We start from the raw sequence: 26,371 nt of genomic DNA on the forward strand, positions 1-26,371 counted from the left end.
TGCTCTTTTATCTCTCTGGCTTATTGACTCTCTCGCTCTGGGGCTGTTTTTGCTCCAGCTGACAACCCCTCTAACAAAAGCTTCAACAAATTACTTTGTAAAGGAAATCTCGGAATTTCTCTCTCTTCCCACATCTCATGCACTTTTCTCTCTCAATGTTCGCCAAACTGTTATACACCCGATAAGGAATAGTTTTCAGCTTAGCTCCCCAAATTATTATTTTCTTTTATAAAAAAGCTTTCTCTTTTTCATAACCAAAACAAATAAATAGAGCCCCACTTCTCAGCCATGTACGCACACACACATACACACTTAGCCATATCCGCTCGTATTTAGTCCTTTTGTTTGCCTTTTATATCTCTCGGTGTGTGTGTGTGGCTGTGTTTGTGTTACGAGTATGCCCGTAAAACACTTTTTTACCTGGTTTATGTTTGTTTATTATTATTGTTGTTGTTTTTACCCCTGCTGCTGGCTGCGACGAGCTTTTAAGGTTCTTACGAGAGTATATTTATTTTGTATCTTCTTGGCTTACTTACTTTCATCGACACAACAAACACAATAACACACATCCTTACATATTATACAAACAAACAAAGAAAATAAAAACAAGCTCCTCGGCCCCACATTTAAACGTGGGGCTGGCTACACGTGTACGTGTATTTCATATCATCCAGGACAAAGCTAAGCTGTGACACAATAAAGTGGTATTGCTGGGGCCTTATCATTTTGAAGAGAATTTTTTATTGGCTGTTATTTTTTAATCCTCTGCCGCTAAAATGAATCCAAAATTCGATCAGGGTAAACAATATAATACACAACAAACTAGTATAACAGCAAAGTCTTTTGATAGCCGGCCAAAAGCTGTCCTTATGGCACACCAATAGTCTTTATAGAGGACCAAAAGTACTTCTAACAAACAATCGAAATATTTAGGGATCACGGATCCCTAAGTTAAAAAATTCATCTAAAAATGTCTTCAATCGGGCGGCACCTTTATATGGGTCTATATCAAAACAATCAATCAATTTTTGGTGGAGATGTTCTGTGATCATTGGGAAACTCAAACGTCAAATTACAGATAGTTCGGTGAAAACATATAGTTTAAATTGTCAAAATAACTGAAATCAGAGGGTGCCGTTATATAGAGCTATACAAAAGCATGGATCTATGTTGACAAATTTTGGTCGAATGTCAAAGATTGTTGTTGGTAATTTTTGGTGGAGATGTTTTGTAGCCATCAAATGTTAAATTATAACTAATTCGGTCAAAAAGTGTATCTAAAATTCTCAAAATACCGAAAATCGGGATGTACCGTTTTATGGGGGCTATACACAAATTTGGACCTATGTTGACAATTACCACTGGGTATATGAAACGATAAATTACAGGTAATTCGTTTAAAAAAATTTGTGTAAAACATTCAAAATACCGAAAATGGGGGGGGGGGTCCGCCATATGGGCCGATATACGTGAACCTGGAACTATGTTGACAACTTTTGATTGAGATGTTTTGTGGTCATTGGGAATATCAAATGTTAAATTACAGGTATTTCTGTCAAAAAATGTAGCTAAAATCCTCAAAATACCGAAAATCGGGAGGTACCGTTATATGGGGGCTATACCAAAATTTGAACCTATGTAAACAGTTTTTGGTGGAGATGTTTTGTGGGCATTGAGAACATCAAATGTTAAGTTACAGGTAATTCGGTCAAAAAGTATAGCTATAGCTATGCTTCTCAACACCCTCTCTCACCGACAAACTGACAATTGCCGCAAGGAAAATGACCTAATGTAAATATGGACTATGAGCGCTATACCAAAATTTAGACCCACGTTGACAATTCGTGGTGGAAATTTGTTGCGACAACTGGGAACATCAAGTGTTAAATTACAGTTAATTCTGTAAAAAAATGTAGCTAAAATCCTCAAAATACAGAAAATCGGGAGGTACCGTTATTTGGGGCGATACTAAAACATAGACCTTTGTTGATGGTTTTTGGTGGAGATGTTTTGTGACCACTGGGAACCTCAAATGTAAAATTGCAGGTAGTACGTTAAAAAAAATGTAGCAGAAAACCCCAAAATACCGAAAATCGGGATGTACCGTTGTTTGGGGGGCTATACTAAACATGGACCTATGTTCACCGTTTTTGGTGGTGGAGATATTTTGTGACCACTGGAAACTTAAAATGCTAAATTGCAGGTAGTTTGGTCAAAAATTCTTCCTAAAATCCCCAAAATACCGAAAATCGGGAGGTACCGTTATATGGGGCTATACCAAAACGTGGGCCGATATAGCCCATCTTCGAACCTGACCTGCCTATGGAGTAAATACACTCGGGTGCAAAAATATAGCTCAGTTATTGCGGACGCTAGAGTGATTACAACAGACGGACATGACTACATCGGCTTAGGATTTTATCCTGATCAAGAATATATATACTTTATAGGGTCGCAAATGTTGCAAACAGAACAAGTAAAAAAAATATCAGTCGGCTTTGCCGACAGAGATATACCCTCAGCCTGTGTATATTGAAAAAATTTTTTCCCAAAATACCTATGTATTTAGGGCGTTTGAACCGACAAAAATGTTGATTAGGATTAAAGATCAAAAGTTTTGCGGAGGAGATACTAAAAGGAATGGATCGACATTGACCATTATGGAAGTGGATCTCCAGCCACTACATATGGAGCCATAGGGGGTTTTTACACTCATCGGGCTGTTTGCTCAAGAAGTATGGACTTGCCCCTAAAAAAACTTTTACCATCGTAATTGAGGCAGCGAATGCAAGTTGCTTCAACAAAAATCAAAGTGATTCGATATCAGGTCTTAAAGTGAACTTATCCGAAATTTTGTGTGGGAGGTACCGGATGTACGAAACAAATATAGTCCATATTTGAACCTGATCTATAACTGGTAGATATATTAGGATGTGTAAAGTATAGACCAATTCGGCCACTCCCTTCAAGTGTTACCGTACGAACAAATTTTCCGAACATTTTCGAACTTTTGTGGGGGAGGTACCGGAAGGAGTGGACCGATATAGCCCATCTTCGAACTTAAACTAAGTTTAGGTAAAATATTACGAATGACAAAATTTGAAGGAAATCGGTTTATCCGTTCGAGAGTTATCGTGCGCTCCATCCAGCCAGACAGACAGACGGACGAACATTGCTCAATCGACTCCAAATTGTCTGAAACACATTTCGTCCAAACATACTTGGGGTCTAAAACCATTATTTCGATGAGGCACATTTTGCCCGTATGAAAGTGTATATACCCTCGTTAGCATAAATGCTAAGGGTATAAAAACAAACTTAATGTACCCTCCATACTATGGTGGAGGGTATAAAAATGTGCCTCATCGGAATAATATACCCGAAGTATATTTGGATGAAACCCGTTTCAGACAATTTAAATCTTTCTTTCTGCTTGTAGGAGGGCTCGATAACTCTCGAACGGATCAACCGTTTTGGTCCAAAATTTGGTTTTCGTAATATTTTGTACAAACGTAGATCGAGTAAGAAGATGGACCATACCGGTTCACTCCTCCGGGTACTTCCACCACAAAAATTCAAAATGTTTCGTTAAATGGTGAGCACCCAAACTCTCTAAGGAAGAAAACGATTTGGTTCAAACTTTGCAAATAGTAATATTTCTTCCAGAGATAGATCAGTAGTGGAATTCTGTAACTCATTTTTCGAGTTACCGACAAAAATCGGTAAAATGAAAATGCTTAAATTTCGGTAGTTAACGAAAAGTTAATAACCAAAATAAAGTTGTCGCTAATTCCTTCGGATGACAGTAGTGTTGTCAAATTGTATTGATACTTTTCATCCATAATTTTGCCTTTAAATTATACTGATTATTGTTGGTAACTCAAAAAAACTATGGGCCATATCGGTCAGCTCCTTCAGGTACCTCCTACGCAAAATTTCAAACTTTTTGGCACAAGTACAGTTTGGAACTCTTCTAGGATCGCCATGAATTTTTTTGCAGGAGCTTGTGCTCGCGGCTCCTTTTACGGCGGTACAATGTTTTCGCGGGCAAGTCCCTACTTACTGAGACAAGGGTGCAAAAGCTCTAAAAAACCCTGCCAGCACTAACTCAAATTCGAAAACTTACGAATCGAGTATCCGATTCGGCCGAAATTTTGCATATTGTAAAATTTCCCTTGTTTCCAAACATACACGCAGAAAAATATATATTAGAAATATTTTTGGATCCAAACAAATATTACTTTGGGACAGGTTTCAAGCAAATATATGTTTGGATCAAAACATAATTTGTTTGTGTCCAAACAAATATATGTTTGCAACATTTTGTAACATATCTCAATTTTATTTGTTTGGGTACAAACATATTTTTTATGTTAGAACATATTTTTCATGGGTGGACAGAGGATGTTTGTCAACGAGAGTAACGACAGTGCTCTCGCGTATGCGTCAAACAGGTGTGTTTCTTGTTTTGTTGTTGTTAACCAACGTACACGCAGAGAAAAAATATTTTTCGGTTTTGTTGGAACAAAAATATTTATTTTGGTTCCAAAAATGTGTTTGTTTTGTACAAATATAGTGATCCAAATCCAAAAATACCATCTTTTGTTCCGAACATAGAAAACAAAAACAACTTTCGAATTTCCGCAATATTGTAAAAATCGTTAACAATACCGATTGTAGGAACAATCATAATCTACATTTTTTACAAAACATATTGTCAGCCCTGAAAACCAGATACAAAATTTTTTGATTTGAGTGTATATACTTCTCATATACACTTTCCACACAACTTTGATATAAATATCGCGTATAATATTACGAGCATTGATGAACGCAATACATGGTTTGCTACTTTAGCTGACAACAAAGACAAACAAAAAGCCACAAGTAGCCACCACAACATAAGGAATAATTAAACACCATAACAAACATGAAAAGGAAAGAAGAATGAAACAAAACAGAAACAAATAAAAACAAGAGTCTCACAAGTACATACACACAAAAACAAAGGTAAAGGCAGCATGTCATACAAACACATCACAACTCACCAAAATTGTTTTTTCAACACGGCATCGAATAGCGAGAGAAGAGAAACAAATTTTCGAAGAAAAGAGAGAAATATTGTTCAGTTGACACAAACTATTTTCGGATTTAGAATACTACATGAGGAATCCAACAATATGTTAACAATACATATTTTGCTCTTGGAATATTGTTGGATCAAACATATTTTTTTCTCTGCGTGTAGCAAGCGAAGAGGAAAAGAAATAATGGTATGAATTATGTTTTTTTTTCTTCAGTTTTTTTAATTTGTGTTATATTTCACATCTAAGGAGAAGAGTTCAACGATGTTTCCATATTTTTTCTTTTTAAAAGTGTGACTATTTACAAATTATTTCATTCAGTCTTTATTTTACTAAAGTGTGTTATGGAATTATTTTATGTACATATGTATGTGTCTGTTGTTAATTTGCCTTTCATTAAACAGCCACCATCCATAAATGTGTGTATATAATGGAAATAGCCAGTAAGCGCTTACTGAGAGCAAGTGAGCATACATTTCAATGTGTTCTACATCAGTGTGAGGCATTGTGAGTGCCGTGAGCGTAAATTTACTCTCGCTTACCACCAGTTAGAGTCTACACAAGTTGTGAGCGAGAGTAAATTTACGCTCACGAAATTCACAATTCCTCACATTGTTTTACATTGAAATTTACGCTCCCTTGCTCTCAGTAACCGCCCACTTGTGCATGTGTTTGTTTTTTTTTTTGTGGCTTTTGGGTTTGTATTTGTTTGCATCCAAACATATAATTTGTTTGCACCCAAACATATGTTATGTTTGGGGCTGCTTGCAAACAAATATATGTTTGCTGCAAAATATGCTTGGGACAAATGTTAGAGAGGCCGTTTTTTCTGTGTGTATATTAAACTCCAAGAAGGTCTATATAGGAAAATACCTTCGAGTACCCTCACACAAGTTCACTATTTTTGCTTAAGTGCAGTTTAATGAATATTCGAGGATCGTTTGCAAATTTTTACCGAAATTACTCCTCGTGGCCTTGTATACAGCGATATAATGTTTTTCGTTTTTCAAAAAAAAAAAAAAAACACGGTGACCAACCGAAATGGATGAATTTTAGTATTTAGTCTTTTATGGGGGTATAAAATATTCCAGAAGAGAATTTTCCGTATAGATCCACGTTTTCATATAGGCCACGTAGAAGGGTACCTTGCGATTTTCGATATAAAAACCGATTTTAGATTTTTTGAAGGTTTCAGCGCAATTACCAAACCGAAATTGATAACATTTGGTATTTAGCTCTTGATGGGGGTATGAAAATAATTGCCAATATTAGTCCACGTTTTCATAAAGCACCCGTACAAGGTACCTCCCAATTTTCGATATTTTAAGGGTTGTGACCTTAATATCCAACCGAAATTGCTGAAATTTGGTATTTACTCTTGAGGGTATACAACTTTCCACCAGTAATTTATCGGTATAGGTCAACGTATTCATATAGCCCCATAACCCCTCTCGATTTACGGTATTTTGAAAATTTAAACGTAGTTATCAAACCGAAATGGCTGAAATTTGGCATTTAGCTCTCGCAAATTTGTAAAAATAGGTCAATGCTTTGGAAATTACAACGATTCCGATCAATGTAAGCTCTTTTAAAAGATTTTGCAATTGAAGACAAAAGGATTTTCCAATGAAAGACAAAAGAATCTTCTGAAAGAAGACGAAAAAGTCTTCTAATGAAAGCCTTCTAATGGAAAACTGAAGCTCTTACGATGAGGTGTCTTTTAATGGAAGAACCATGTAAAAAAGAATCAGCCGGATTTGCTGACATCTGAATACCTATAGCCTATATTGTACAAAAGGCAACAGTTAGAAGCGACGAATACCTAACCGCTATGCGACCGGTTTCATTCAATACCTCGGCGGTGGGTTCTTCATCAACGGATTGATCCGAAACCACACTACATCAGCATTCCGGCCTGCGGCTGCAACATCGGTGCAACAATTTTTGTATTTGTATCGTTTTTCTGGGTTGAGAACAGCATATTCCAGAATGTCGGAAGTGGAGATGGGAGACTAGCTATCCTTTCCAAACCGTCTATTCAATACAAACCTATCTCGCTTGAGTCGCGCCGCGCTTTTATCAATCGTGGGAAAGCTAATTTGCCTAGTTTCAGAGAGGACATAATCACAGCTACAACCATTCGCGTTAGTAATGCTGAAAAAGCAGAATTAGCCAGAAGTCTGGAAAATAGCCAGGAAGGTCCCGCTTTTGAAGGCTGGCAAGGATGCTTCAAACGGTGAATCAAACTGACTGATTTCGCTATTGTAGCCCGTAGCAACTACTCTTGAGACTTTAATCCTATGCATATCATTTTCGTGACATTTTTTAAATATTGGGGGGAAGTACCGGAAGTTGGGAACCGGTATTACCAATCTTCGAACTGAAACTAAGTTTGAACAAATCGGATGATAAGTTCGAGACACATGGTGACATAGGGGGTTTCTACATCTTTCAAGTTGTTTTCTCAAGAAGTATGGACTTGCCCCTGAACAAACTTGTTCCGTTGCATTTCAAGCTGCGAATGCAAGGTGCTTCAACAAAAATCAAAGTGATCCGAGAGCAGGTCTTAAAGTGAACTTATCCGAAATTGTGTTGTAGTCACCAGAATGGGTGGACAAATATAGTCCATATTCGAACCTGATCTACACCCGGTAGATATATTAGGATGTGTAAAGTATGGGCCAAATCGGTCACTCCCTTCAGGAGTAATCATGCGCGCACTAAGTTTGGACAAAATATTACGAAGGCCATATTTTAGACCAAATCGGCAGATCCGTTCGAGATTTATCTTGAGCTCCAACCACTACACATAGTGTAATAGGGATTTTCTGCAACTTTCAGGCTATTATACTTTTACCGTTGTATGGAGGCCATTGAATACAATTTGTCACAACAAAAATCAAAGCTATTCGAGAGCAGAACTTTTCCAAAATTTTGTGTGGAATGTACCCAAAGGAGTGGACCGATGGAGCCCATATTGGAACCTCAACTAAGTCTGGTAGAAATTTTACGATGTGCAACGTATGGACCAAATCGACTTCAAGAGTACACGTGCACACAAATGTTCCGAACATTTTCGAACTTTTGCGGGGGAGGTACCGGAAGGAGTGGACCGATATTGCCCATCTTTGAACTTAAACTAAGTTTTGACAAAATATTACGAAGGCCAAAGTTTGGACCAAACCGGTTCATTCGTTCGAGAGTTATCGCGCGCACCAGCCAGATAGACGGACAGACGGATGAACATGGCTAAATCGACTCCAAATTGTCTGAAACGGATTTCGTCCAAACACACTTGGGGTCTAAAACCATTATTTCGGTAAGGCACATTTTGCCGATATGAAATTGTACATACCCTCGTTAGCATAAACGCTGAGGGTATAAAAAGACCAAAAGGTCTTCTCATAGACGACCACAAATTCTTCTCATAGAAGAAAGTTCTCCTTACGGCAGACCAAAAGGTATCCCATCTCATAGAAGATCAAAAGTTATTCTTATACAAGAACAAAATATCTTCACATAGATGAAACAAAGGTCTTCTTATATAAGACCAAAAGTTATTCCCATAGAAGACCAAATGTCTTCTCAAAGAACGGTCTTCTTAAAGAAGACCAAAGGTCTTCTCATAGGAGTCCAACAAGGTATTCTTATGGAAGATAAAAGGTCTTCTCATAGAATACGAAAAATGTCTTCTTATAGAAGGCCAAATGGTCTGCTTGTAGGAGATCAAAGGGTCTTTTTATATAAGACAAAAGGTCTTCTCATAAACAGCAAAACGGTGTTTTTTATAGAAAATGAAGAAGGCCTTCTTATAAAAGAACAGACGTTCTACTTATAGAGGAACAGACGGTCTACTATTTATAAGGACCAACGGCATTCTCATAGAAGACTCTTCTCAATAAGGCCATCTTAAAGAAGACCAATAAGGCTTTCTTACAGAAGAGCAAAACGTTTGCTTATAGGAGAACAAATGGTCTTCTCATAGAAGACGAAAAAGTCTTCATAGAGTAGAGCAAAAGTTTAACTTATAGAAGACCAAAGGTCTTCTCATAGAAGACCAAAGGTCTTCTCATAGAAGACCAAAGGTCTTCTCATAGAAGCCCAAAGGTCTTCTCATAGAAGACCAAAGGTCTTATCATAGAAGACCAAATGTCTTCTCATAGAAGACCAAAGTTCTTCTTATAGAAGACAAAAGGTCTTCTCATAGAAGACCAAAGGACTTCTCATAGAAGACCAAAGGTCTTCTCATAGAAGACCAAAGGTCTTCTCATAGAAGACCAATGGTCTTCTCATAGAAGACCAAAGGTCTTCTCATAGAAGACCAAAAATGTATTTATATGGAAGACAAAACGTCTTCTCATAGAAGACCAAAAAGGCCTTCTTATAAAGGACCAAAAAGTCTACTTATAGAAGACAAAAAAATCGTCTCGGATGCTAAGTTTAAATACTGTAAAGATTATAGACGATGTTACTATAGTCCGTCCTATTCAAATCTGCTATTCTCAATAAGAACAATGTTTTTCACATTATTCACAACCCTATGAAAAAACTACACTGAGAAGAGTTTTTCTATCATTACCCCACTGCACTCAGTAAATACTTTTGTCATAATGACATTTCATTTCAGAATTTCTTTTTTCAACAATCACTTCTTAAAACATTTTAGTGATGAGGTTATGAGGTTCCGCACCGATTAGGCTATCAACATTTGCAACACATTTACTTTGTTTGTATGCAAACATATATCTGATGAGGGGAGGTACTTCAATAACCTTTCCTTTTCGCCAGCAAACAAAAGAAAATACAAATGCAAATCTAGAATCATTTGTCACGAATAACAAAGGCAATAACAAGCTAAAGGGGGAAGGGAGGGAGTAGTACAAGTCCCCCATTTTATTTCTCAATAAGGTAAACTGAGCCGACAACCAACTAGGAGAAATACATACATACATACAAGTATATGTATGTGCATATACGATACTCAGCTTGAAGAAAAAAAAGAAAACAAATACACAAATATAAATAAAGGAACAACAAAAATATTGATCACAAACCGACGGATGGGTGTGTGTGTGCGTTGCAACTATAACAATAGTTGACGAGAGGAAGGACCTGATAGTTTTGGAAAATCAAATACATTTTTGGCGAAAAGGAATTTTACAGTTCTTTAGCACTTATGCCCACAACTTTTTTTCAAAAGAAAGAAAACATTCCTGGAAAATCGACAATAACCTACTTGGTCCTCAATACCATACCAATACTTTCGGAGGATAGTAAAATTATAGTCTTGTAAGCCCATACTAACGTCACTATTGTGCCAGAGTAGATGTAAGTAGTGGCCCTAAATATTGGGACTTTCAAGGTCCATATTTCAGAAAGTATCGGCTTCTTCTAGAAAAAAGTACTGTTGTTGTCATAGTCATAAGAACCACCCGCTTTAAAACGTTCAACACGATCATTGAAGTGATCTTAAACAGGGTTTAAGCGCTAAAGTGTTGAATTTTTGTGGATAAGTTACCTGAAGGGTAGTCCCCCTTGAAACTTGATTTAAGTTCGAGAGAAATTTTCGTCTGGCATATTTTATAACTCCATGGAAGTCATTTCGGTGGGATATTGACGTCACAACCCTCAGAAATACGAAAATCGGAAGGTACCGTTCTATGGATCTATATCGAAACTTGGACCTATACCGAAGAATTTCAGTTGGAAATGTTTTTACCTCCGACGTAGAGTAAATACCAAATTTCAGTGGCTGATTTTCGGTATTTTGAAGATTGTGGCCACAAACCTTCAGAATACCGAAAATCGGGCTATACCGTTCTATAAGGGCAATATGAAGGCGTGGAGCTATACCCAAAAATTTCAGGTGGAAAGTTGTGTACCCCCAACGAAGACTAAGACCAAATTTCAGCTGTTTCGGAGGAATATTGAGGCCACAGCCTTCAACATATCGGAAAATGGGATGTACCGTTCTATGGGACTATATAAAGGCCTGGACCCATACCGACAAATTTAGAGGGGAAAGTTCAATACACACAATGAAGGCTAAAAACCAAATTTCAGCCGTTTCGGAGGAATATTGAGGCCACAACCTTTAAAATACCGAAAACTGGGAGGTATTGTTCTATGGGGGCTATATGAAGGCGTGGACATATACCGACAAAATTCCTAGGAGAAAATTGTATACCCCAACGATACCCAAAATTAAGCCATTTCTGAGGAATATTGAAGCTACAACCTGCAAAATACCGAACATCGGGAGGTATTTTTGTATGGGGGTTATATTAAGGCGTGGATCTATACCGACTAAGACTAAAATTTCAACAATTTCGGTGGAATATTGATGCCACAAACTTCAAATTACCGGAAATCCGGAGATACCGTTCTATGGGGGCTATATGAAGGCGTGGATCTAGGGAGACTTGGGTGCCACCGTGGTGCAATGGTATGCACACCCGCCTTGCACGCTGAAAGTCGTGGGTTCGATTCCCCGTGCAGGCAACATCAAACACTTTTTAACGGTGGCAAAATACCCCTCAGTAATGTTGGCGACATTTTCTGCGTATTTCAACCATGTAAAATTTCTCTGTAAGTGGTGTCTTAGGACACGCCGTTCGGACTCAGCGATAAACTGTAAATCCCATGTCATTGAGCTAATATGAATCGGGGTGCACTCATTGATATGAGAGAAGTCTCCCTTGTCCCAATGAGGACTAAGTGCCAAATTTCAGCCATTTCGGAGGAACATTGATGCCACAAACTTCAAATTACGGAAAATCCGGAGGTACTTTGCTATGGGGGCTATATGAAGGCGTGGATCTATATCGACATATTTCATATGGAAAGTTGTATACCCCAAATGAAGACTAAATACCAAATTTCAGCCTTTTCAGTGGATTATTTTAGCCACAACCTTTAAAATACCGAAAATCGGGAGATACCGTTCTATGAAGGCGTGGACCTATACCGACTAAATTCTGGGTGAAAGTTGTATACCCCCAACGAAGACTAAGTACCAAATTTCAGCCATTTCGGTGTGATAATTAAGCTAAAACCTTCAAAATATCGAATCGGGGTGGTACCGTTTTATGGGGCCCATTTGGACCGATATAGCCCATTTGCAATACCAAACATCCTAGGAGTAATAGAAATTTGTATACCATATTACAAAGCTCTATCTTAAAAATTGCGAGATGTATCTTGATGTACTTACTTACTTAGTTGGCCCATTAGAGAACATTTGTTCTATAGACCGAACTAAGAAAAGATCTCCATTCCTCTCTGTTTTTCGCTTGACTTTTTGGAATACCGCGCCTTTTCATTTCTTCATCCACTTGTATGCTCCATCGAAGCTTAGGCCTGCCGATTCTGCGTGCACCGCCATGTGGCATGTATTCATACGCCTTTTTAACGGGTTCATCATCGCTCATTCTCATGATATGGCCTAGCCAACGCAATCGTTGCATCTCGATACGTTTAACTATATTCATAGAGCTCGTGGTTCATACGACGTCGATATTCACCGTCAACGCAAATCGGCCCGTAGATCTTTCGAAGAATTTTCCTCTCAAACACACCGAGCACTGCCTTATCTGCTTGCGCAAGTACCCATGCTTCGGAGCCATACATTAGCACGGGTAGTGTCAGCGTTTTGTATATTGTTATTTTTGTTTGACGAGATGTGGCTTTGTTTTTAAATTGCTTACTTAGACCATAGTAGCATCTGTTGGCCAATACAATTCTTCTTCTTATTTCACAACTGATGTTGTTTGTTGTGTTTATGGCAGTGCCGAGGTAGACGAAGTCTTTAACTACCTCAAAATTGTAGGTACTAACTTCCACAGTTGGTCCGAGCTCTATGGACGCTTTGCTCGTCGACACCATCAATTTGGTCTTTTCGCCGTTTACCGCCAGACCCACTTTCGCAGATTCTGCTTCGACCTTCATAAAGGTATCAGTTACTTCCTTTACTGATTGTCCCATGATGTCTATGTCATCAGCATAAGCAAGTAACATGTGGCTATTGGTGTAAATTGTGCCATTTCTTTTGACATTTGCATCTCGTATTACCATTTCCAGCAAAATGTTGAATAGGTCACACGAAAGGCTGTCTCCTTGTCTGAAACCTCTTTTGGTACAAAATTCTTCGGAGAGGTTCTTTCCAATTTTAACTGAGGTCCTAGTATCTGTTAAAGTCATCTTACAAAGCCGGATGAGCTTTGCGGGGATACCAAATTCAGACATTGCATGGAATACCTTTGATCGGAGGGGACTATCGAATGCTGCTTTATAATCGACAAAAAGGTGATATGTGTCGATCTGCATCTCTTGGGTCTTCTCTAGGATTTGCCGCAGGGTAAATATCTGGTCAATGGTGGACTTGCCAGGTCTAAAGCCACATTGGTATGGTCCAATTATTTCGTTGACCATTGGCTTTAGTTGTTCGTCGGGTACGCGTTCTTCCTGCCAGATGGTGCTAACTAGCTGATGCATACACCTTATCAGCGCGTCGCTTCCGTTTTTAAACAGCTCGGCTGGTAAGCCTTCGGCTCCTGCTGCTTTATTATTCTTCAGCCGGTTGATTGCTGTTTTTACCTCATCTTGGCCGAGCGGTATACATTCTATACCATCTTAGGGGATTGGATCTGCGGTATCATCGTCTTCGTTACTATTGGATACCAGCAGATTGGAGAAATGTTCCATCCATATCCTGAGCGCGCTATCTGTATCTGTTACCAGATTACCTTGCTGGTCTCTACAGGAGGATGTGCCTGTACCAAAGTCATCTGTTTGATGTTTCACTCTTTGGTAGAACTTTCGGACTTCATTCTGGCTCCTGTACATGTCGATTTTTTCACACTCCCACGTTTCCATTTCTCTCTTTTTCTTGCGGAAAAGACGTTTCTCTTCTCTCCTTTTCTCCCGATATCTCTCTCGTGCGCTACGCGTTGCTACTGATTGTAAAGTAGCTCTGTATGCCGCATTTTTCTCTTCGGTAGCAGCACGACACTCCTGGTCATACCATGAATTCCTTTGTGGAGGTCTCTGGAATCCAAGTATGGATTTTGCGGCTGTTTGCATGGAGTGGGCAATATGTTGCCATTGTGCTGTTATGTTATCGGGACAAGGAGTGCTCGCGTTAAGCAATTGGGCTAGTTGAGTGGAATATGCTGTGGCTATCTGTTGTGTTTGCAGCCTATCGATGTCCAACTTCCGCGTTGTGTCTGTTCGTGCTTTATTTGCCACGTTTGGACGGGTACGTATCTTTGCTGCAACAAGGTAGTGGTCCGAATCAATGTTTGCCCCTCGGAACGATCGTACATCCAACACGCTCGATGAATGTCTTCCATCTATCACAACATGATCAATTTGATTACTTGTTCTTTGATCTGGAGACAGCCAGGTGCCCTTATGAATATCGAGATGATTAAATCTGTTACTGCTAACTACCATGTTTTTTGCAGCTGCAAAGTCTATCAGCCTCATACCATTGTCAGATGTTTCACTGTGGAGACTGAATTTCCCGACTGTTGGGCCAAAGATATTCTCCTTTCCAATTTTGGCATTAAAATCGCTTAGAATGATTTTAATGTCATGGGCAGGGCAACGGTCATATGTTTCTTCTAAGCGCTCGTAAAATATATCTTTGGTCTGTTCGTCCTTTTCTTCAGTGGGAGCATGAGCGCAAATAAAGCTGATGTTGAAGAATTTAGCTTTTATTCGAAATGCAGCAAGTCTTTCATTCACTGGGGTGAAGCTGGATACCAGATGTTTTAGTCTCCGACTAACTACGAATCCGCAACCAAACTCATGCTTTACGTCATGGCAGATATAATACAGTGCGTCACCTTTAGATGTTGTTGTGACGCCTTTCCCAATCCATCGTATTTCCTGTATGGCAGTAATATCGGCCTTGTACTTTTCAAGTACGTCTGCCAATGCGAAGACTGCACCTTTTCTATAAAGAGTGCGAACATTCCAGGTGCAGATTCGCAGATCATGGTCCTTAAAACGTTTGCGGGGTTCGTCAACTTTAGAGGGGTTTGTTTTTCTTTTCTTTCGTTTTTTCATAGTAGGCTGTTTTTTCTAGGGGAGGGTTACTAACCCGACGCCCAAACCCAAGTTTTTAACGTTCTTATGGGTGAACGCGCGGCACATGTTAGCTCACTACCTTTAACGGATGTTAAAGGCAGTTCCCCAGGTGACAAAATTCTTAACTGTTTAAAATATACGACCCTGACAAAATGATATCTTTTGACATCAAGGAATTAAGATTTGGGGTGCCATAACCGCAAAAGTACAAGTGATGGGGTAAACGCATGTCATGCTACGGTGACAGAATATGGTTAATTTTCTTCCCATGGCTCAAAAAATTGCACACAGTGTGATTCTCACAATTGAAGAAAATTTCCTATTTTTATACCCTACACCACTATGTGGGGAGGGTATTATAAGTTGGTTTTGCCCAAAAAGTTTGTAACGCATCGAAATAATGGCCGTCGACCCATATTTATATATACCAAAATGATTGTCTCGTCGAGCTGAGTCGATCTGGCTAAGTGTGTCCGTCCGTCCGTCTGTCCATCTAAACCTTGTAACGTTACAGGTCGCAATTTTGATTGGATGTCACGAAATTTTGGGTGTTGATGAGGGTCCCTAAGGGGAAGAAGCCTATTTATTTTGGTGATGGTCGGATAATATTCAGGGGTCGGAATGTGAAAAAAAAACTTATTTGGAGAAAAGGCCAATGTTTTATTTCAAATCGAATATCTCTATTCTGTAAGAGGTATATCGAAAGCAAAAGCTGACAAGGAAAGTAGAAAATATCACCTTTACAACGATGTGAAGTAGGTTGTCATAGGTGGTCAAACGACAGAGTAATCGCAATAGTCAGTAATGCATCCCTTTTCCCATTTTTTGTGCAATCACACTACAGATCGGAATTTTGATCGGATCCTCACGAAATTTTTGGGGTTGATGGGGTTCTCACAGAGAAAGAAGCCTATTGATGGTTGGCGTACATCCCACTTTTCCATTTTTTATTTGAGTTGTACTGACAATGCACTTAAATGAGTTTCAACAAAATTGGCCTGTATTAATGAAGATATTCAGAGCAAAGGCGCTAAGCTATCCCAATTTTAATATTTTGAATTTTACCAGTCAAAAGCTTATTCACAGGGGTAGTGGTGTAGGGTATCACATAGTCGACCCCGACCCGACTATAGCCTTGGCTCACTTGTTATAATTTGGGTAGGAAACTACTAACCTCTCCTAAATTTATGCTAAATTGCTCTTTGGATTCGTTTACGGTAGGTACTCAGTTTACATTCAATTTGGAGGGTGCTGAGTGTTTTTTCCATTGTCTGGTAGACAGGGATGATATTTTACAGAATCCAGAATTATAAGCGGTCATTACTTGAAACCATATTTAAAGCTTAAAGGCTTTTTGAGCAAAACATTGCACTTGTTGCATAGATAATCTGACAAACCAATGTGCAAAAACAAAAACATTAAATGAACTCTTTGATATCACCAAGGTAAAAGGCGAATGGATGTGCCAAAAAGATGAGAACCTCTACAAACTGAAATTGAGAAAAAAGGCCGCGTTGGTTACTCCAGCGGCAAATCTGTGGATTCCAATATCACCCACTCATCGAAGTGAAAGAGGGCAATGGAAACGAACGTCTCCACACTTACCAGCTCGGCGAAACCTGATTGTTCTTAAAGTAGGACGGACTCATCCAACAGCAGTGCAGATAGTTCTTGGGAGAATGACGATGATGCATCAACGAGCAAAACCAAACGTAGCCCAATATGCAATGCAAGGCGATTTTTTAAAGCTCAAAGCTGCAACGGTTTGACGCCAGCCTTTCTGCTAAGGACTTTGAAATCCCAACTCCAACTTTGACAGCGAACACCTTGAGAGCTTTGAATATCAGACCGTGGTCACAAGAATAAATCTAACGAAATTATATTGGCAGCGCCCAAATTAAAAGTTGGGAAAGATCGCACAATCGCAAAAGCTGGGGATCAATTGTAATGATTGTTTACAGGCGTTGTAGTTCGACTGCAGCAAATGTTAAAAGAGCAAGATCACCCCATAGCCATCTGCAGCATCTGGTGCTGGATGGCGTTCTTCGACTTGTCATGGAAGAAGAACACCGACTAAATCACCAAAAATCGATTGTTTTGGGTGTGCAGGATTTAATAAGCAATTATGGTCAATTGAATGCAGCCTTCACCAATGGTAAAACTAAGATTATGGAAAGAGGCGGCTGGAGAGACGACACGATGTTTTTTCTTCCGTCATTTCACAGAGAGTAATGAGATACCTTTTAAAAAAGTTTAAGCAGATACCAAGAATCTGCAATGCACGCCTGAAACCCGGAGCAGGTGTAGTAAAATCGGGACATTCATTTTTAATTCATAGGCTGATCATTGGTTCCGTATTGAATTTTTGAGGAAATATCTGTGGCTCTGGGTGCCACTATGGTGCAATGGTATGCACACTAGGGTTATGACTTTTTTACGACCTCTTATCCCTGTATGATTTTTTGATGAGCTTTTACCTGAGATTACATAAAATCTTAATTATAAAGTGAGTCCATAAAAAGCTTCCGCGCAAAAAGCTTTTAAAGTTTTTATTTTTTAGAAATGTTAAATATAACCGTTTGTTTCTCACTAATTTTATCACCGTATTATAATATATACATCATTTTATATTATACATATATATAAGTTTATTTCAATTATCATAAAATTAAAAATGGTTTGTGGAGGACCTTTTTTAATATTTAAATGTAAAAGTGAGTTTAGTCACTAATAGGCAAAAGGCCATTCATTCTTGCAACAGGAAATAATTTGTTGTTGGTTGAATCCATTGTTTTTAAAAAAAAAAAAAAATAAAGTGGTTTGTGCGGAAGCTTTTTTGAAATAAAATGGAATGAATGTTGTTTTAGGCATTAATATGCAAAAGTTCATTCATTCTCACTACAAGATACCATTGTTGAAAAAAATGTCAAAAAGTCATAACCCTAATGCACACCCGCCTTGCACTGAGAATGTCTACGGTTCGATTCCCAGGCCAAGCAACATCAAATTTTCAACGGTGGCAAAATACTCATCAGTAATGTTGGCGACATTTCCCGGCGACGTTTCAGCCCCGTAAAACTTCTCCACCAGTGGTGTCTTAATAAATGCCGTTCGTACTCGGCAATAAACAGTAGGTCCCATATCATATGAATCGGGCTGAACTCATTGATATGAGAGAAGTCTCCTTTGTACCTTCTGTGATGTTTGTGTATCAATTATATTATCTGTGGCTCTGAATGGCTACAAAAACGATGAATGGCTACAAAAAAGATGAATCTCCAATCAGCATTGCCTGAAACAACCTGCGCTGTAAGCGAGCGATCAAAGTTATGCAAACTTCGTACAACTCCTGCCTCTCCGAGATTCATCCAGACAACGTGAATATTTAACTTCATTGTGTGTTTGAAGATTTTGGGCGTTTTATGCAACCTTCCTGCAGAGAACGACTGATACATGTCCGCGTGTTTGTATAGCCCCCATATAAAAGTACCTCCCGATTTTGGTTTAAGATTTAGCCTTATTATCCAACCAAAATAGCTTAAATTTGGTATTTAGTTTCCGTTGGGGGGTTTAAACTATTCAGGCAGACTATTGGCGATATAGAACCTCGTTTTGAAGTACGAATAGTCCTCTTGGAACGGTTCCGCCCTATCTTCACTTTTTATTCCCTCAGCATTTACGAGTATACACTATCATACGGGCAAAATGTGCCTCATCGAAATAATGATTTTAGACCCTAAGTATGTTCAGACGAAATGTGTTTCAGACAATTTGGAGTTGAATTAGCCATGTCCGTCCGTCTGTCTGTCTGGCTTGTGCGGGTTATATAAGTCCACTCCTTTCGGTACCTCCCCCACAAAAGTTCGAAAATGTTCGGAAAAATTGTGCGCACGATAGTAACCGATTTGGTCCATACTTTGCATATCGTAAACTTTCTACCAGGGTTAGATGAGGTTCCAATATGGACTCAATCACTCCACTCCTTTGGGTACCTCCCACACAAAATTTCGAAAAAGTTCGGTTTAGGACCTGGTTTCGAATCGCTTTGAGTTTTGTTGTAGCAACTTTTATTCACCGCCCCCTATACAACGGTACACGTTTTATGTAGGGGAAGTCCATACTTCCTGAGAAAATAGCCTGGAAGGTGAAAAAACCCCTATGACACCGTGTGAAGAGCTCCGAGCGCAAAATAACTCTCGAACGGATCTGCCTATTCGGTCCAAAATTTTGGCTTTCGTAATATTTTGTCCAAACTTAGTTTAAGTTCGAAGATAACCAATAACGGTCCACTCCTTCAGGTACCTCTCCCACAAAAGTTGAAAACTTGTGCGCACGATAACTCTTACAAGGAGTGACCGATTTGGTCCATACTTTACACATTCTAGATATAGATCAGGTTCGAATATGGTCTAGATTTGTTCATTCAAAATTTCGGATAAGTTCACTTTAAGACCTGCTCTCGAAACACTTTGATTTCTGTTGCATTCACTGCCTCATTTACGACGATTCGAAGATCCTTTGGAAATGAATACCGATGCTGTTCGTTGTGGTCCTGTTTACAGCCATATTATGTTTTTCGTGGACAAGTCCATGCTACCTGGCATACTGGTCCAAAGTTATAGGATGACCCACTGAAATGACTAGTGAGCCCAGTATATATCAAAAAGGTATGACTCTCAAAATAAGACCCACTTCCATAATGGACTATGTCGGTACATCACTTTAAGTACCCCCTCCGCAACACTTTAATCCACATTGTTGTCGGCAAGTTCAAATGTCCAAAGCCGACTGATACTTTTTTACTTGTTTTAAAACTTTTAGCATTATAGTAATTTGGTATAGAAGTTTATATTTCTCCTAGGATGTTTGGTATTGAAAGTGGGCTATATCGACCCACGTTCTCATATAGCCCCCACAGAACGATACATTACGATTTTCGGTATTTTGAAGGCTGTGGCCTCAATATCGCACGGAAATGGATGATGGATTGGTATGTAGTCTTCGTTGGGGGTCCAGATCTATGTCTTCATATAGCCCCCACTTCGTCATTTTCAAATTGAAGTGGATGAAATTTGGTATTAAGTCTTCGATGGGGTATCAAATATTTCCGAAAAGAATTATCAGTATATGTCAACGTTTTCATATAGCCTCCATAGAAGGGTACCTCCCGATTTTCGGTATTTTGAAGTTTGTGGTCTCAATATCCAACAGAAATGGTTGAAATTCGTTGGGGGATTAAAACTTTTCGCCAGAAATTTGTCGGTATAGGTTCACATCTTCATATAGCCCCCATAGAAGGATTTCACCCGATTTTTGGTATTTTTAAGGTTGTGGCCTCAATATCCCACCGAAATGGCTGAAATAGAAGGTATCGCCCGATTTTCGTTATTTTCATTATCAAAAAGAAATGGTTGAAATTCTGTATTTAGTATTCGATGAGGGTGTAAAATATTCCAGAAGAGATTTATCAGTATAGGTGCATGTTTTCATATAAAGCCCATAGAAGCGTACCACCAGATTTTCGGTATTTTGAGGATTGTGGCCTTAATATCCAAACGAAATGGCTGAAATTTGGCATTTAGTCTTCGTTGGAGTTATGAAACTTTCCCCCTGAAATTTCAGGAATAGGTTTACATCTTCATATATCCCCCATACAGGCACACCTCCCGATTTTCGATATTTTGAAGGTTGTGGCGTCAATATCCAACATAAATTGTTGAAATTTGGTATTTAGTCTTCTTTGGGGGTATTAGACGTTGTAACAGAAATTTGACGATATAGGTCCACATCTTCATATAGGCCAGTATAGAACCACACCTCCCGATTTTCAGTATTTTGAAGGTTGTGGCCCTAATATCCCACCGAAATTACTGAAATTTGGTATTTAGTCTTCGATGGGGGTATAAAATATTCCAGAAGAGAATTATCAATATAGGGCAACCTTTTCATATAGACCCCATTGAAGGATACCAACCGATTTTCGATATTTTGAGAATTGTGACATCAGTATCACACCGAATGGCTGGAAATTGGTATGTAATCTTCGCTGGCAGTACAAAACTTTTCACTTGAATCTTGTCGGTATAGATCCACATCTTCATATAGCCCCCCATAGGACCGTACCTCCCGATTTTCCGTATTTTGAAGATTTCAGCGTCATTATCCAACCGAAATGGGTGTGTGTTGTCAGAGGATACAACAGATAAAATATGTTTAAAAAAAAAAAACAACGATGACGCCCCATGTGAGCTCTTTAAAGGATTTTGCAACATTTTTATTTTGAAGTGGATGTAACTTAGAAATTTTCAATCTTAAACAAGTTATCTATATCAAATGACTATCATCAGTTAAGATATTCTGCTCCTCCGAAGAGTAAGCCTCAGAGGCCTCCTCCGTAGAATAAAAGCTTAGTACATTCATAAACGAATATAGTTCGTGGTGGAGGGTAAAAACTTATCGCCGTTCTTACTTGTTTTAAAAATTTGTTGGGGAGGAGGAACCCGAAAGAGTGGACCCTATTCGAGAACCTGATCTAAGTTTGAACAATAAATTACGAGGTGCAGAGTTTGGACCAAACCGGTTGATCCGTTCGCGAGTTATTGTGCCACAATTTTATCGAAAATCATTGAACTTTTGCGGGGAGGCACTCGAAGGAGAGATTTGACAAAATATTACGATGTAGAAATTTTGGACGAATTCGGTTGATCCGTACAGTTATCGTGCCCACCAACTACCTGACAGACTAAATGACAGGGCTAAATTGACTCAAAATTAAGGGTATAAAACAATTATTTTGGTGAAGCATATTTTTGATCGTATCAGATCGTATATTTAATACTGTCATACAATATGCTAAAAACTGGAAAATTACCGTAAACCTCACTTTAAGCTTGATAACAAAATGCTCGTTTAGGGTATCACAAGCTCGATCACGCCACGAATAATGTTTGTACTGTCTTTCAGTCAATGTTTTATTTAAAAAAATCGATTTCAATGTTTTCCTTCTTTCACACATCTTCAGATGTCTACATTCAGTACATTTTCACTGAGCAAGACGTACCGAAAAAAGTCCAATTGTAGCAAATGTTTTTTCCATTCCTGAGATAGGTAGGTTCTTAACCACAAACACTATAAACTGAAAATACTCACGACACACACAAAAACACTTCGCCACAAACCAAACGAAAGAACGAACGATTCAAGAGAATAAGAGGATAACACAAGAGCTTCTTACTACTACTACTAGCACTGGCAGTAAACGAGGAAAAAAGGATACCAGGCGAATAACAACGGTGCCAATCATAATAATTCTTCTTCCACTGCAGCTGTTTTAATTTTCCTCGTATTTTTGGAGTGTTTCTTTTTTTACATCTTTGTTATATTTTGTTGTTACACATTGCCACCACACACAAACACAGCTCACGAATAAACCACAAAATTTTATGATTGTTCTCTTCCACATGGGGGGCTGGGGGAAAGGCGAGAGGAGTGTAGAGTAGAGGTAGAGCTGTTATTAAACAATTAAATGGACACAAGGAATAAAACTGAGCAAATCTAATTAAATCGCAGCTATATTAGATGGTTAGATGGATGATGGACCGACCTTTTGTCTGAATACCCCTGTAAATTTTTATATTGTCAGACACACACACACACAGAGACGCGTGCACCTTTAATACACACAATAAAGTTTATTGAATAAACCACTCACTGTTATAAAACAAAACAGAAAAACGAAGACAACAGTTCAAGCTTTAAATAAGAAACAGCCTTAAAGTATGCTATAGTTTTTTTCGTTTTTCATCTTCAAAGAGGATTTCAATTAGAAAATAAATTGTAAATAAATAAAAAACGCTTTTTTACAATGAATTAATTATTAGCGATGAGTTATGTTGTTGTTGCTGCTGCTGTTTTTAATTATTCTTGAATATTTTGTAACTTTCTAACAACAAATATTGGACACTTATTTTTATAGATTTTTATTGTAAGATTTTTTGCTTTTGTTTCTGTTGTTTTTTTTTTTTCAATAATTATTTTGTTTTCTGTGTTTTTGTTTTAATGACCAACCGTCCGCTATGAAAGCAACTCACGTTAGAAAAGACGACTTTCGTTTGCCATAGAATTCATTTTTTTCACAGGTCCCCAACGAACAAGTGAGCGAGCCAGCCAGCGAGCATAAACACACGCATCCATGTAAAACGAAAGCATCCGTTGGAGGGTACAACGGCATATTAAGGTAAGCAGAAAGAATCAAAAACACAAGAAAGCTCCGAATTTATGGGTATAACACATTTATGATTGTTTTTTGATAGTCTCTTCGTATTTTCACATACGAAAATACCAAAACACACAACAAAAGCTTTGTGCCTTCATTTTACCCACCGGCCGGACTTTTGATTTACAGCCATTTATTCGGGTTTCTTTGTTTTGGTTTAATTTCAGCTGATTGTGGCAAAAAGCTTCAGGTGATTTGATAACAAAAGCTTTCGTCCTAAGCCAGTGGTAAACAAATTGAGGCACCAGGATGCGGTTCTGTTGGGCATCTCGCAGAATGTATGGTAGAGCATATAAAAAGGAATTAAAATTTCTTGGAAACAGGTATCGTATTTTCTAGAAACAAATCTAAAAAAGTCCTATTTGAATCGTATGGAGATTAAATTTTATTAGAAGGTCAGTAAATGCAAGGAAAGAATGGTCAACCGTTGTCCAAAAACGGCCGATGTGCCAGAACAAAAAAAAAAAACAAGTAAAAAAGTATCGATCGTCTTTGCCGACAGGGATATACCCAATGTGAATAGAATAGAATAGAATACCCTATGTGAATAGAAAGGAATGTACCGACATAGTCCATTATGGACTATGGATAGATATCGCGCCCACTAATCATTTCAGTGGGTCATCGTATAACTTTTGGACAATTATGCCAGGAAGCATGGACTTGTCCACGAAAAACATAATATCGCTATAAACAGGACCACAACGAACAGCATCGGTGTACATTTCCGAACAAATCCTAAACTGCACATAGACACAACTGTTAAACTTGTGTGGAGGAGGTACCCTAAGGAGGGCCATTTTAAAAGTTAAACTAAATTGGGACAAAATATAAGGAGATATCATGCATACAATTTTACTGACATTTTTTTAAATATTGGGGGGAAGTACCGGGATTTGTGGACTGGTATTGCCCATCTTCGAACTAAAACTAAGTTTGGAAAAAATATGACGAAGGCCAAATTTTGGAGCAATTCGGTTGATCAGTTATCGTGCTCTCCAACCACTACATATGGTGCCATAGGGGGTTTTTACACATTTTGGGCTGTTTTCTTAAGGAGTATGGACTTCCACTTAAAAAAACTTTTACTGTCGTAATTGCGGCAGCGATTGCAAGTTGCTTCAAAACAAGTAAAAAAGTATCAGTCGTCTTTGCCGACAGAGATATACCCTCAGCAAAAAATTTATGTAGTTAGGTGGTTTCAAAATTTTGGTCGTATGAACCGACAAAAATGTTGATTAGGATTAAAGTTCAAAATTTTTGCGGAAAAGGTACTTAAAGGAATGGACCGACATACACCATGGGGGTGCCATAGGGGGTTTTTACACACTTCGGGCTGTTTTCTCAAGAAGTATGGACTTGCCCCTGAAATAACTTTTACCATCGTAATTGAGGCAGCGAATGTAAGTTGCTTCAACAAAAATCAAAGTGATTCAATAGCAGGTCTTAAAGTGAACTTATCCAAAATTTTGTGTGGGAGGTACGGGATGGAGTGGACAAATATAGTCCATATTCGAACCTGATCTATATCTGGTAGATATTATGAGAATGTGTAAAGTATGGACCAAATCGGTCACTCCCATCAAGAGTTATCGTGCGCACAATTTTTCCGAATATTTTTGAACTTTTGTGGGGTAGGTACCTGAAGGAGTGGACCGATATGGCTTATCTACAAACTTAAACTAAGTTTGGAAACAATATTACGAAGGCCAAATTTTGGCCGGAATCGGCATTTCTGTTCGAGAATTATCTTGCGCTTCCACCCATAAACATGGTGTCATAGGGTTTGTTTTTTAACTCTCAGGCTATTTTTCAGGAAGTATGGACTTGCCCCTGAGGAAACTTGTACCTTTGTATAGGGGACAGTGAATACAAGATGTTACAACAAAAACCAAGGCGATTCGTGAGCAGGTCCTAAACTGAACTTTTCCGAAATTTTGTGTGGGAGGTACTCGAAGGAGTTTACCGATTGAGTCTATATTGGAACCTCATCTAAGTCTGGTAGAAATTTCATAATGTGCAAAGTAATGACCAAATCGGTAACTTCCTTCAAGAGTTATCGTACGCACAAATTTTCCGAACATTTTCGAACTTTTGTGGGGGAGGTACCGGAAGGAGTGGACCGATATAATCCATCTTTGAACTTGAACTAAGTTTGGACAAAATATTACGAAAGCCAAATTTTGGACCGAATCGGCAGATCCGTTCGAGGGTTATCTTGCGCTCCACCCATAAACATGGTGTCATAGGGTTTGTTTTTCAATTCTCAGGCTATTTTTCAGGAAGTATGGACTTGCCCCTGAGGAAACTTGTACCTTCGTATAGGGGACAGTGAATACAAGATGTTACAACAAAAACCAAGGCGATTCGTGAGCAGGTCCTAAACTGAACTTTTCCGAAATTTAGTGTGGGAGGTACCCGAAGGAGTGGACCGATTGAGTCCATATTGAAACCTCATCTAAGTTTGGTAGAAATAACACGATGTGCAAAGTATGGACCAAATCGGTTATTCCCTACAAGAGTTATCGTGCGCACAAGTTTTGCGACAATTTTTGAACATTTGTGGGGGAGGTACCTGAAGGAGTGGACCTATATGGCCCATCTTCGAACTTAAATCGAATCTGGACAAAATAATTCAATACCCAAAATTTGAACCGAATCTGTTGATCCGTTCGAGAGTTATCGTGCGCACCAACCAGCCAGACAGACGGACAGACAGACAGACAGACGGACAGACATTGCTAGATCTACTCAAAATTGTCTGAAACGGATATCGTACAAACATACTTTGGGTCTAAAACCATTATTTCGATGAGACACATTTTTGGTCGTATCAAAGTGTAAATAACCTCTTTAGCCTAAAGGCTGAGGGTATAAAAATACCAAAGTAATTCGAGAGAAGTTCTTAAAGTGAACTAAT

At 38.6% G+C, this 26,371-nt stretch overlaps 1 protein-coding gene across 3 annotated transcripts in view; it reads right to left on the minus strand.

Moving 5' to 3' along the window:
* Nucleotides 1-23,382, minus strand: part of Ace (Acetylcholine esterase) — a 540,867-nt gene extending 517,485 nt beyond the window's left edge. For 2 of the 3 annotated variants that reach the window (XM_073960049.1, XM_073960046.1), the window contains exon 1: nt 23,040-23,382. The gene's annotated coding sequence lies outside the window, so the exon portion shown is untranslated. The remainder of the gene's footprint in view (nt 1-23,039) is intronic. The other variant, XM_073960047.1, reaches the window with a different exon arrangement.
* Between the last annotated feature and the right edge of the window lie 2,989 nt (nt 23,383-26,371).

This window comes from Musca autumnalis, unplaced genomic scaffold, assembly GCF_047663935.1.
Source record: "Musca autumnalis isolate F117 unplaced genomic scaffold, ASM4766393v1 scaffold_1, whole genome shotgun sequence".
NCBI lineage: Eukaryota > Metazoa > Arthropoda > Insecta > Diptera > Muscidae > Musca > Musca autumnalis.